The sequence below is a fragment of the Manis pentadactyla genome, chromosome 2, assembly GCF_030020395.1.
Source record: "Manis pentadactyla isolate mManPen7 chromosome 2, mManPen7.hap1, whole genome shotgun sequence".
NCBI lineage: Eukaryota > Metazoa > Chordata > Mammalia > Pholidota > Manidae > Manis > Manis pentadactyla.
In genome coordinates this window covers 203,472,124-203,485,308 of record NC_080020.1, presented here as the reverse complement: position 1 = coordinate 203,485,308, position 13,185 = coordinate 203,472,124, and the positions used below count along the sequence as shown (strand labels likewise).

Genomic DNA, 13,185 nt, shown 5'->3' with positions numbered 1-13,185 from the left:
AAACTATCGCAGCACTCCCTGCCTGACCAGTGAGTGGGGCGTAGCATTAGGGATTCTCCCACACCTACTAAAATCAAGTGCGCCACTGGCCCCGCTTGTCCCTTGCATTTTCTTTGCTGATGATTCGGTCCAGGGTTTTTTGCTTCAGGGGTAACTGCAACTGTGGAGACTCTTTGTTGACTGCTAAGTGCTATTGTTTCTCCTCCCTGGGGTCTTGTTACTTCTACTTCTCTGTCTGACCAGTTGAGCACCACCTTTGAACCCCATCCAGTAAGTGTGCCCTGCTGCTGGGTGGGAGCAGCCTTTCCAGGAGAGTCTTCAGTTAGAGCCCATCCCCGCCTGGGCTCCTCCATTGTGGGGCCACCCACTTCCTCTGAATTTGTCACACCCTTTGTACATCAGGAGCCTGCACTTCTGCATTTGAGCAACATTGAGTCAAGAGTTCGGCTTGTACAGAGTCCTGAGACTTTCATTTTCCATTTCTTCTCCGTATTATGTAGCTCATATCCCACAACTTTACCAGTGGTAAGGTGACCAATGAGTAATTCAATGGCAGAATCATTATCTAGAGCAACTAGGAATCAGAAAAAACTGGTTAACAATTAAGACTTTGGAGTCAGAATATCTGAGTTTGAATGTCACCTCTGCTGTGTAACTTGGGGAAGTTTCTTAACCCCTCTGAGTCACAGGAGCTTTGCCTGGAAAACCTAGATCATAGAATCTCCTTCAAGGAGTTATTGGAAGGGTACAATGCATAGGTGTTTGACATAGTTCCTGATCATAGTAATTATTCAATAAATGATGTTATTACTGTTGTTGGTAAAATTCCATAAAAATGATATCCATAAAGTAAAAAAAAATTTCTATATAATTATGATCTGCATAATCAGGCCATCTCATTAACAGTTTTGCTATCATTTTGTAATACAGAATTTTATACAATGAATAATCCAAGAAAATGGATGCCTCTATGGTGGGAGAGTACTTTCCCCCTCTATAATGAAATAAGCTGCCAATACACTTTCTGATTTTATAAGTGCAGAGTGTGGTTATGTGATTGATAAAGAGGGCACCACATTTGCTGTGTATTGGTTTGATATGATTTCAAACCCACTTGTTTATGACAAAGACCAAAAAAAGTTATTTTATAAGTTGAGTGGGGAAGCTAGCAAAAGTCAGGCACTGCCAGGGCCACCGTTCCCTAGCAACACGCTCTAGCAACAAGGGACTTTCATTTTGGCACTGGCAGCTGAATGTCAGCTTTCAGCTGGCAGGTACTGCTCACGCAAAGATACACCTCAGCTAAATTTGGGCTTTATTCCTTTCATCTCTCCTTGCCTGGAACAATAGTGTGATGGATCTATCATTGATTTGGAGTGTGTTATTTCTTTATTGGCTTATTAAGAGACATTATCCTATATGCTATTGGCTTGCCAAATTCCCTCAGTGAACCTATGTTAAATAAATTGCTGGAAAGAAAACTCAATCTTTGTTTCTCAAAACAAAGCAACATTCTTACTGGATCACAATATATCTTTTCCTTTATGTCTGGGTATTAACTTGATCCCATTTCTATTATAATCTGAGGGCATGATTCCCAATAGAGCCATTTCAAATGAATTCCAGGACAATGAAGATTTTGCTTGTCACATTAATTTTATCAACAGATGACCTTATCTGTAAGACATAAACTTCTTCAGTAGTTTGCACAAAATTTCCTCGGAATTAATTCAAGGACTCTCTATCAATAGGGGCTAAAGACAGAGCCCCCTAGGGTGCTCTGTACCAGAGAGTTGTTCTGAAGCAATGTCCCTGAGAGACTGCACTTCAGCTTTTCCATAAATCTCCTTTCTAAAGTATCATCTATGATCTATAGCTCCCTCACTGCATCTTCAATTGCTGGCCACTGATTAGAATCCTCTGAGAACTGCCAATGTTTTAGTGGTTACCACAGTGCCCAGACAGCAGCCCTGGAAAATGGTCCTAACCAAGATACCTAAAAGGGAAATTGACTGAATTTATGGGTGTCTTAATCCATGGTTTTAGTAATGCTGATCCTGCTACTATTGGAAGTGTCTGGAAATAAACTATATGTTCTTGTCTCTTTAAAAATTCAGAATCTTATATAGTGTGTCTTTAACAATCACAAGCGAGAAAAGTTCAGAAACTACATTCTATTTTTTCTTTCTTTTAAAATGTTATTCTGTCACACAAAAAGCTTAGCCGTCTATGGATTTGCCTAAGAATTTTTGAGGGTATAGAGCAAAATGTTATTTGTGTGGATATTAAAATGATTTGTCATCTACAACCTAATTTTATGTAAGAAATTCTTATGAACTAATGAGAAAGTTATGACTGTCCTCATTTTGCAGATTGAGAAAGCACAGAGATTTGCCCAAACTTGGCTGAAATATCAGTTGTGTTACATCAAAATGCTGCTGAAGCCCAGGCCCACTCTTGGATATTCTGTTCCCATTGGTCTCAAGTGATGTATGGGCACTGGCGATTTTTTAAGTTCCCTGGGTCGTTGTAAGGTTCAGCCAGAGCTGAGAACCACTGGCCTAAGATCAAATAGCTAACTAATGGTAAAGACAAATGAAAAAAGTCTCCTTACAATGGCCACAAGTGCCATTTTTATTCTGCGGCTCCACCAAATATGATATTTAACAGAAAATAAAAATAGGGACTTTTTTTAAAATTTAAGAGCACTTAACAAATGTTTGATGGCCTTTTAAAGTCTAAGAAGCACAAGTGGGTATTGTAATTGACCTGACAATGATACATAAGCCGATTGGAAGAGATAGTGAAGAAAGTCAAGTCCACAACTGCAAGGATTCTGTCTGTTTTCTTAAACACTCAATCCCCTGCATTTAAAGCAGTTTTGGTGTATGGTAGATGAATTAACAAAACACATATTGTCCCCTCTAGGGGGACTGGCCTATGTGGACAGGAGATGGATTTTGGCTATAGGGTAAAGTAAACTCTGGCTTCTGTCCAGTGCAAATTGCAACTTAATAGCAATCATCTCCTTGTAGCTATAGTGCAGGCCCTGGTTAACAACTGACATCATCACCATATCCACACCACAGCCTGGCCACCTGCTCTGTGATGACAGACAGATTGTCTGTGACATTGCAGGAGGCCAGACCACACAGAGATGGCAATCTGACCTAGCCTCAGGCCTGCGCCTGTAAACTGACCCTTTGTCAGTTATCTCAGGAATTACTTACAAGCTCTTGTTTGGCCCAGTTTGTAAACGTGTTAGCAACTCCCTTCTTTCTTGTTAAGAGGAGTTATAGGCATATAAATTGGTATTATGCTTCTATTTTCACATTATTTTTCAGTAATCAAGGAGCCTGTGGACTTCCTGTTGTCATTCACATACATGATACTTAACTGTGGCCAAAAAGTTAATTCTTAGAAAATCACCATTTCCAAACTTGCAAATAATGCATGAAAATAAAAGCTAACTTCTTATTTTTTCTAATTTTATTTAACATTAATTACCTTTTATTTGCCAGATCTTATACACTTGGTTTCAAGTCTACTTAAAGGCTCATAGGCTAAAGCAGATTATGACCCATGAACTGCTCTTTTCTGAAATGAAGGATAGATTGCTCATTTCAAAGAAGAGACCTGAACTATCTATCTTAGGGACCTTGAGACTTTTTTTTCTTCCTGTTTCTTTTATCAAAAAATCTCTGAATTTACTCAAGGAAAGGCAGATTTTAGATGGAAAATTATTCAACACAGCAGATGTCTACCTCAAAATAGATGATCAATAAATACGTGTTGACTATATGTTGCAAACTAATGGAACATGCCTTATAGGGCAATCATTTAAACAAAATTTTATAGCGGATTTACTGGCTGAATTTTTTAAATCATTCAGAGAGCAAATAGTAATTTTTCCATTCAACTAAGTGAGATTTAAAAAATGAGGTAGACACCATCCATGTGGCCTCTAGGAATTTAGCCTCATAGCTAGAATTAGACTGAAGATTTTTAGCACCTGAATGCTACAGCAGATACACACTTTATGAAAATGCATCTTGAAGAGTGTATGAGGTATATTAAAGAGGGCATGGCTGGGGATAAAGAGACCGTGAGGAGGTTATCACAATCATCTTACAGAAGGCCAAGGAGGACTCTAAATAATGACTGAAGCAGAAAAGGAAGGATATAGTTATTTTTCTTTTTGGTTTAATTATTGGCAGAGTCCCTTTACCTAAATATTTTTTAAAAATTACTGAGTTATCACTTTCAAGGGGATGATTCTGGATGGTTTTAATGAGAACACATATGATTTCTATAAGGCTGTTAAGATTCTAGGAAAAAAGTCTCCTTTAAGTGTGGCATACTAAGTGGGAGTGGGGGATAGTCTGTTCCAGGCAGGGAGAATATTTCATCACTGAGATGTACATGATTATATTAAAAGTAGATGACCCTTAGTTGGTTTGATTATTATGTTTAAATTCTCTACACACAGTGCACCCCCTTGTTCTTTGTGCCTTAGATTTACTGTTCCCACTGCCTGCCCCCCTTGATGTGTGCTGTCTTTAGGTACCTTGTAGGAAGCTGAGGATATCAGTCTTTTTTCTGTGACATAGAGCTGACTTACAACTAGGAAGCAGGTGAAAAGATTCCCCTTCACACCACCTCCACAACCATGCCAAGTCTGATGAAATATGGACTTTATAAAAAAGGTTGTTGCCTCCCCTAACTACATCTGCTTTTAATATTATTTTTCAACTATAGAGAATCAGGGAAGGAAATCTGAATGTAATCATAACATTTAATCAAATATTTTTTGTCTTTGAATCGCACACACACACACACACATACACACACACACACACACTCAGGAGAACATTGTTTTGCTAAAAATAGTCTCTTTTTTTTTTATAACAAATCCAAAGATGAAATCAATAGGCTTGATTTTTCATATGTATTTCTAACATCTCTTGTGACACACCCTTAATATGACACAAAACTAAAAAACCATAAAAAACTATACATGCATCATAATGAGAAATCTAGTGTTGATTTAACACTGCTTGACATTGTAAGATAAATGTTTTAAATGGAAAGCACATAATATATTTTTAGATCTTATAACCTTGTTTTAAAGTGAAATGTTATCTATTTTTAAAATAAATTTAACATATTTAATTATTAATTAGTTAAAATTAAAATTTTATGTAAATGTAGTTACATAAATAAATCAAATTTTATTTATATAGAGAGACTAATGTTAGAAACATGTCTAATGAATTTCTTGACAAGTTTGGAAACTTCTTTCCTTTTTCTGGAAGAGACAGGATCTTCTGATCAGAACAGATATGAGCCTGAATTTTGTGGAATGAAGTTCGAAGTTTGGTAGTTACCTGCTAGCTATAAAATCATAGATAATAATCAATTATTCATTCACTCATTTATTATTTTTAAGTGACTATTATGCAAGGCACTGTTAGACATAAGGGAATTATTAGTGAATACGTGAACAAACAGGGTCTTTATCTTGGGAAAGAAAAAAAGTATTAACCAAATTATACACTTTTCTAGTAGAGGGGGCTGACCCTTTTTAGGAGAGTCTGTTCATTTTATATCCACAATATTGCAGACATGCTGTTCTAAATTACTCTCTATACTATAGATACAAAGAAATAATGATAGCCACAGTGAACAAAAAGCACTGGCACAATTCTGGAAAGGAGACAATGCATTTCATAACTTTAAAAGATTCCTACATTTCTACCTATTTAATTGAAGTTAGAATTTCTGAATTGTGGTATTTAAACAAATTCTCGATTTCACCCAATGTGATACCCACTCTGTTAGGAGTTGTAGGAGAATAGTATTCAACTGCTTCCTCCACTTGAAGATGAAGAGAAGAGGCTCTCAAGAGAATTGCTTTAAAGATTGTAAAGAGAGACTGGCATCTGGTTTCCAGTTTTAGCTTCCAGTCTCCTTCTGTGCCATCTGCCCCTGGAGGAGTGGTGGGATGGGATGGGGTGGTCTCTGAAGTCGGGCTAGTGCAGAGAGATGAGATTGGGCTGCACGCCTGCCAAGTGCTGCACCACGGGACAGAAGATGGATTTTGGCCACCAGCTGGGGGTCAACCTAAAATAGTAGTCCAATCACACAGACATTCCTCAAATGCCCAGAGGAGATTCTGGGTAAAGGGTCTCTCCCCTGTGGGAACAGTTGAGGACTTAACCCAACCACACTGAGCATATAATCACTGAGATGGCTTAATAGAAAGGTCCAACATGAAGGAGCTTCAACCTTCCCACAGGAGTTCCCAGCCCTCTCTTCCTCCCTGTCTTTATTAAGGGGTATAGAGGAAGGAGGGTTTGCAGAGGGTGTGCAATACCCCCTTCATCACCAAGTCTCTAGAGCAGTGGTTCTCAGGTGGAGTGGTACTGCTCCTTAGAGGCCATTTGGAAATTCATGGGGGTTTTGTTGTATACTGGTTTGATGTGACTTCAAATTCAATTGTTTATGACTTACATGAAGTTTTAATCCACTTCTTTATACAAAGACAGAAAAAGTTGTTTTTAGGTGTAAAATTGTTTTGATATGAGAATGAAGTAAGCTATGTCCGTATATCATCATCTCATCTGTTCCCACCAACAAGAACTCAGTTCAGCTGCTGAGGGGCCCTGCTGGGGGCTTATCGATGAAAAAACATCTTATCAAAAAAATAAAACCAGAAGAGGCAACTCTGGCAAGGGGACATTCATACTATAAAGATCAAGAGTTTGTGAGGACTATCTGGGAGTGTTCAGGCTACTCTTTGCTGATCTAAATAGCTCTCCAGAGACCTTGGGGCAGTTCACCCCTGCTTTGGTAAAGGCAACTCTGTAACCGGTAGTAGTAAAAGCTGTGAAGCAGCCCCCCAGGATCATCTAACCAGTCATCACTGCAGCCCTCGCTTGTTCCCTAGCAACAGAGGACCTTTACTTTTGCACTGGCAGCTGGATAAACTTAGCTGGGCTAAGTAAGCTCTCTCCCAAGTACTAACTCATGGAAAAAGGTACACCTCAAGTCAATATGGATTTTATTCCCTCCATTCCCCTTGCCTGGAACAATAGTGTGACTGAACTATGATTAGTTTGGAGTATTTCTTTATTGGCTTACTAAAGAGACATGATCTTGTATGTGAATTTCCCGCAGTGAACTTCTGCTAAACAAATCGCTGGGAAAGACAAACTCAGTCTTTGAGCATTAATTTGCCCCCAACAAAACAGTATTTAATTGTTGTCACAACAATTGGAAGTTCCTACGGACATTTATGGGGCCAGAGATAGGACACATCTTGCAACATGAGAGTCCCACGCAATGAGTAATTGCCCTTCATTCCATAGAACTTTCCAATATTCTACAGGGCTCTCTCATGTAAGTGTTCTGTAGAACCTTACTCTGGTTTTTATATAAAAAGCAGGGGTTTTTTCTTTTTTCTTTTTTTTGTTGGCAGTTTTAAACTTACACTGATTTTTTCCAGGAAAATAATCACTGTGTATATTGAGGAAATAGGGTGCTTTGTTTTATTTTGAATTTAACAAGAGCTGTTCACCATTTTGGAAAATCCCTTTGCTGAGGACCATGTTGCTTGTTCATCAGCCTTTGTAGCTGCTGCCCGCAAGGTAGCTCTACACAGTGGGACAAGCATCTGACTGTTCCATCCTATCTTCTAGAGTGGTCATATCTGAGTTTCATAAAGTGAACAACATATTCACTTATTAAAATATATTGGAATTAATTTCCCTTTTATATTATAGCTAGAACATGGTGTTGAATTTTTAAAAATTATGCATGGAATAGGCTATATTATCAATTTTTATTTCTGAATAATGAGGAGGTGACTACAGCTTATTTGTTATAAAAGGGAGAAATTGGATCTGAAGGAACTGATGATGTCTCCAAGACTTACAAGTGTAGTCTGCTGTGAAAGGGCAGGAGTTGGGGGAGAAATAAGAATTGAGTATGAGATGAAAATTTAACCGTGAATAAGAGTGAGTCAACTACAATAATGAGGCTCTTTCAATAACTAAAATTGAGAATTTTCTCAACTGATACGACATGCCTTTCAGGGAGCCACTGCAGGAAAGGAGCTTTGCCACCAGGGGTTATCAATGGGAAATGGCTTAACAGTCTTTCCCTCAGCTTTTGTATCCAACTGGATGGTCAGGGGCCTGCCACATCCTCGAAGAGTGGAAAGACTGTGTAATGTGACAGTTTTGCTCATAACTCGTTACTGGTAAGCTCACAATCACTCTGAGCCTTCCTACCCTGCAAACTAAGGATACTAGTAACTTCTCTGCTTCTGGACAATATTATTATGAGAATCATTTATTGTAATAACTATAAAGTGTTTGTAATGAAAGGAAATGTGATTCTGTACCTTCTTGCATTTCAAAGTGCTCAGATCCATGCTGTCGTGCATATAAGGATGCCTAATAGTCAATGTTGGCTGGTTGAACGAGCAGCACTCCCCACACAGAGCACAAATGCTGCAAATTTTGACTTGGTCTTTATTTTTCCAGTGGATGATGCTTAATTTCTTCATTCACATGTAATGATATACCTGAAAAAACTATGAGCATTTGACATCATTAACTCATTTATAAATGGCCCAAGACAGCATTAAATATAATAGCATCTAGATATTGAGATAAGTTCATCATATATTTTATAGGAACTGGTGATCTAAAAACAAAATATGCAGAGAAAGAAAGAAGCTGGATAAGTGTTTTAAAACGTGGATTAAATTGAGAATGAAATCCCATCTATTGCACACCAGGGGAGCAGTTAATTAACTCTCCTGAAAGGAGTGGAGTAGGTCCCCAAAACTGGCTGGAGGCTAAACTGGATAGAACACAGTGTTGATCATGCCCTTTAGGGTATGCGTCTGACCCTCAGGAGGATTGTTCAGCTTCAATGTCTACCTGCCCTAGAATCTACTGTCTTGAAATGTCTTGAAAGATTGAAAATATATCCTTCACAGAGCTTTAGAGTGTGGTAGGGGATTGATGTAAACCCAATCCAACCACTAAAAGAAACTCAGACTGAGAGGATTTGCCCTATAGAGCAGCACCGTATAGATCACACAGCATGACTGCCCTCCTACAAAAAGATGAGCACTGTTAAGATTGGAGTTGCTTCTGATACTAGAGGGTTGTGGTGCTATTAGTGCTATTAAATATGGACAGAGGGAGGACAAAAGTCTAAACTGTTTCATTCACCTCTCTAAATTCTTTCTTCTATCAACAACATTGGTACCTGCCAATTTTGTCTCCTTTTGTTTCTTCTACAGAATAATTATTTGCTACCTTTGCTCCTTTTAGAGGCAATTTCTTCCCTAATTAAAGGTTATATAATGTCTCTTTGCATTTGACATTCACATAAATAACTTCTGTCCTTATTAGTCCTTTCAGAACGCTGTCCACTTTAAATAAACCCTGATTAATTTCTGCTTTTTCCCAATGAAAGTAAGAGTGGTTTTCTTTGATACTTTTGAATTTGCTAGTATACCCACCATCCTTATCTATCACATTCATGGTATTTAATTTTTATGGCTACCACTTGTGTAACCTTCACAAAACAATTTTTCATAACAAAATGGTTATAAAAATGTTTTCCTATATGACCTATGACTCTACAAAAATTAATTTGATTACTATTAATTATGAGTATAACTTTAAGCAAATTGCTTCATCTCAGGATGGCTGTGAAATGGGAGTGTGGAACTGATTTCTGCTTCTTTCCCCCACTAAAACATTCAGATTTCATGGTATTGAAAGGGAGCAGAATAGCCTGCCCCAAAATATGCCACTTTGACATGTGGATTGTTTTGAGCTAAACGCAGTCACGATCCAGCAGTCTGAAGAAAAACTTACCTCTCCCTTAACTACCTAAAAGAATTTAGATTGGGGGTTTGGCCCATATAGAGAGCTACTGCCAGAAACTTTTTTTCTGGATCACCTATCTATATGGCAGAGCAAATATCTAACTATCAAATATCTGCTCTTCTTACTGTCCTATGAATTACTCTCCTCCCCTTTGAAGACCCAGGCTGCTAACCCCATTCTTTAGCTCAGGGTGGCATATAAACCTCAATTGCCCACATTGTTCCTGAGTCTCACATCTTTGAGCTCCTGTACATACATAATTAAATTTGTTTTTTTCCTGTTCATCTGTCTTATGTCAATTTAATTAGTAAACCAGCCAAAGAATCTGGAAGGGAAGAAAAGTTTTTCTCTCTTACAATAAAGTCTCAATGCTTACTCTTGGTTTCAAAGCTCACTTTTCATCATTTGATCTACATTACACCTTATTAGAGAGGTGATATGGAATCATTAGCATCCCCCTCATGATTGGGAATTCTCTTTATCTTATTCAAAATGTAGTCATTCATTTCCTCCGGAAGGATAACTTTGAAATAACATTAATTTTAGTGGTGTTCAATTATTTAAAACAGATGGTATTTATGTATTTTTTCTACTATTTACTATTATTACTTTTTACAGAAACATATTCTTTCCTATTCATCTAAACAATTATTTTAAAATCAATAATCTCTCAATTATTTTGATTATGAAGACTTTTCATGCTTTTCTACATGGTTCTCAGCACTGTCCACTAAGTTTAAGTTAAGTTCCTTCTGAAACAAAAAGGATTTTCAGATTATCACAATTTTCTATTTTTATTTCAATTTCCTCTTATTAAAAGTAGCTTTTCTTTCTTGTATTTGGTATATTCCCAGTGTGCATATATCATTTGTACATAATAATCTAAGTTTGAATACATTCATCACTTTTTAATCACAGTAAATTTCAAACATACATCAAAGTAGAGGGAGAAGTAGACCAAATCCTCACGAACCCATCTTCAGCTTCACCAATTAACAACAAATTTAGTCAATTTGGTGGTATCTCAATCTCCCTTCCACCTCTCGGGTTTGATTATTTTAAAGCCACTCTGGGATAGCACCAGTAAATTTCACCAGTAAATGCTTCAATGTTTATTTCTAAAAGAGGATTCATTGTTTTTCATTACTGCAACAATATCAGGCTTTAAAAGTTAACAATAATTACTTAATTTCATCAAATACCTGTGTAGAAACTTCTTTGATTCTCCTACTAACAATGTTTGCAGTTGGTTTGTAAGAATAATGATCCAAAAAACACTGCAACAGTACATGTCTGAAATGTCTTTACGATCCTCTTAATTCCTCCTGTCTTTGTATTGTTGTCCCTTAATGTCCTAAGAAATCAAGTCCTTTGTTCTGTTAAATTTCACACATTCTGGAATTTGCTGATTGCACTGCTGGGGTATCTTTTTTGGCTCCTATCTTTTCTATAAACTTCGATGCTTCTCTGGCATAACAGTGTGGTAGGGAGTTGTGCATATGGCTTCCATTTTGTCATATCAAGAAACAAGTTATGTCTTGTTGCCCTCTTTTTGTGGTTGGAAACTTAGTGTATTCAGGTATCATCAGCTTGATTCATCTATTATAAAGTTCTGCAGCGAGTGTTTTCAGCAGCCATTGATGATTATTGCCTAGATCCTTTATTTCGTTGGAGTTTTAAAATTGATAATATTCTTTCACTGCTTCAGAATTCACCAATTGGAATTCTTAAAAGAACTTTCCTTTGAAGGAGACCAGAATTTGCTACCCCAAAACATGTCTCTCTGGCATAAGGATTATTTTAGGCAAATTATTTTAAAATAATAGCAGACAGTGGTCACGTGGGCAGTACATATACTAAAATTTTAATGATACAGAGATTAGCATGGCCTCTGCGCAAGGATGACACACAAATTCGTGAAGTATCCTGTATTTTTGTTGTACACTCAAAACTAATATAAGACTGTATATCAAAACAGAAAGAAAGAAAGAGAGAGAGAGAGAGAGAGAAAAAGGAAGGAAGGAAGGAAGGAAGGAAGGAAGGAAGGAAGGAAGGAAGGAAGGAAGGAAGGAAGGAAGGAAGGAAGGAAGGAAGGAAGGAAGGAAGGAAGGAAGGAAGGAAGGAAGGAGGAGGGAGGGAGGGAAGGAAGGAAGGAAAAGGAGAAGCTCTGGAAACTGAGAAGTTAGTCTTTTGTAAGAGATATTTATGTATATAAGGGAAACCTCCATTTTATAAGGGTGACTCCCCCTCTGTACCTGGAAGAGGAAGAAGACCAAATCTCTAGAAACTCTTATCAACTAAGAAGGCAACGGCCTAAATCTGCACAACAACATACCCTTGGTTGCTGTGCTTTTCCTACATAACTGGCCTCCCCCATTCCCAATATCCTTCTTTAGTCTTTAGTTTGAGATAGTATTTAAGGTGGTGGCTTGGGACGTTTCCGGGAGTTACTCAGTTTTCCTGGGTCTCTTCCATGTATACAAGAGGTACACATGTTATTAAATGTTTTTCTCCTGTTAATCTGCCTTGTATTACAGGGGTGGGTCTCAGCCAAGAGCCTAGGTAGCTGGAAAACTGTATTTATCCTTTAGTTTGATTTGAACAGTGTTTATTAATATGTTCACTAAATCCTACCTATGCACACTCTTTCCCTATTTTCTTTTATTTGATTTAATCCACATTTGTATATGTATTTTCCACCCTTTGGAAAACAGCATTTAACTAAATACTGAATACAGCAGTAATCCAATTAAAGCTCCACACTTTATAGAGACTTAAAACTTTGCCATTATGTTTAAATCTAAGCACTTTTCTAGAGGGCAATCTGGCAACCTTCTTATTTGTCATGTACATACCTTTAGTCATAGTAGTTCAACTTCAAGTAACTTATCCTACCTAAGAAAATTATTGAAAATATGCACAAATATAAATGCACAGAAATTCAACACACCATTATTTATAATAGCAAAAAATTATTGCAAACAATATAAATGTCTAACAATAGGCTAATACATGATCACCATGGGCAGTTATTGAAAGTGGAATTACAGATCCATGTCGACATTAACAGAATAATCTTTAGATCAATATAGAATATAGGTCTATATCAAGAAGAACAGACATTATGTTTCAAGCAGGCTACAAAAAAATCATATGTAGTTGGATGATACATTTGTAAATAGATTAATAATATGAACAGATTTAAATAAATATATATATATATATATATGAATTCTGAAAGTCAATCCTTTCAAATGTTACTTTTATTTAT

The 13,185-nt window shown here is 37.1% G+C and overlaps 1 non-coding gene across 1 annotated transcript; it reads left to right on the top strand.

Annotated features, from left to right (window-relative positions):
• Window positions 1–11,746: 11,746 nt before the first annotated feature.
• Window positions 11,747–11,850, top strand: LOC118932378 (U6 spliceosomal RNA). Its single transcript, XR_005032748.2, has one exon. It is a non-coding gene; the product is annotated as a U6 spliceosomal RNA (small nuclear RNA).
• Window positions 11,851–13,185: the final 1,335 nt, after the last annotated feature.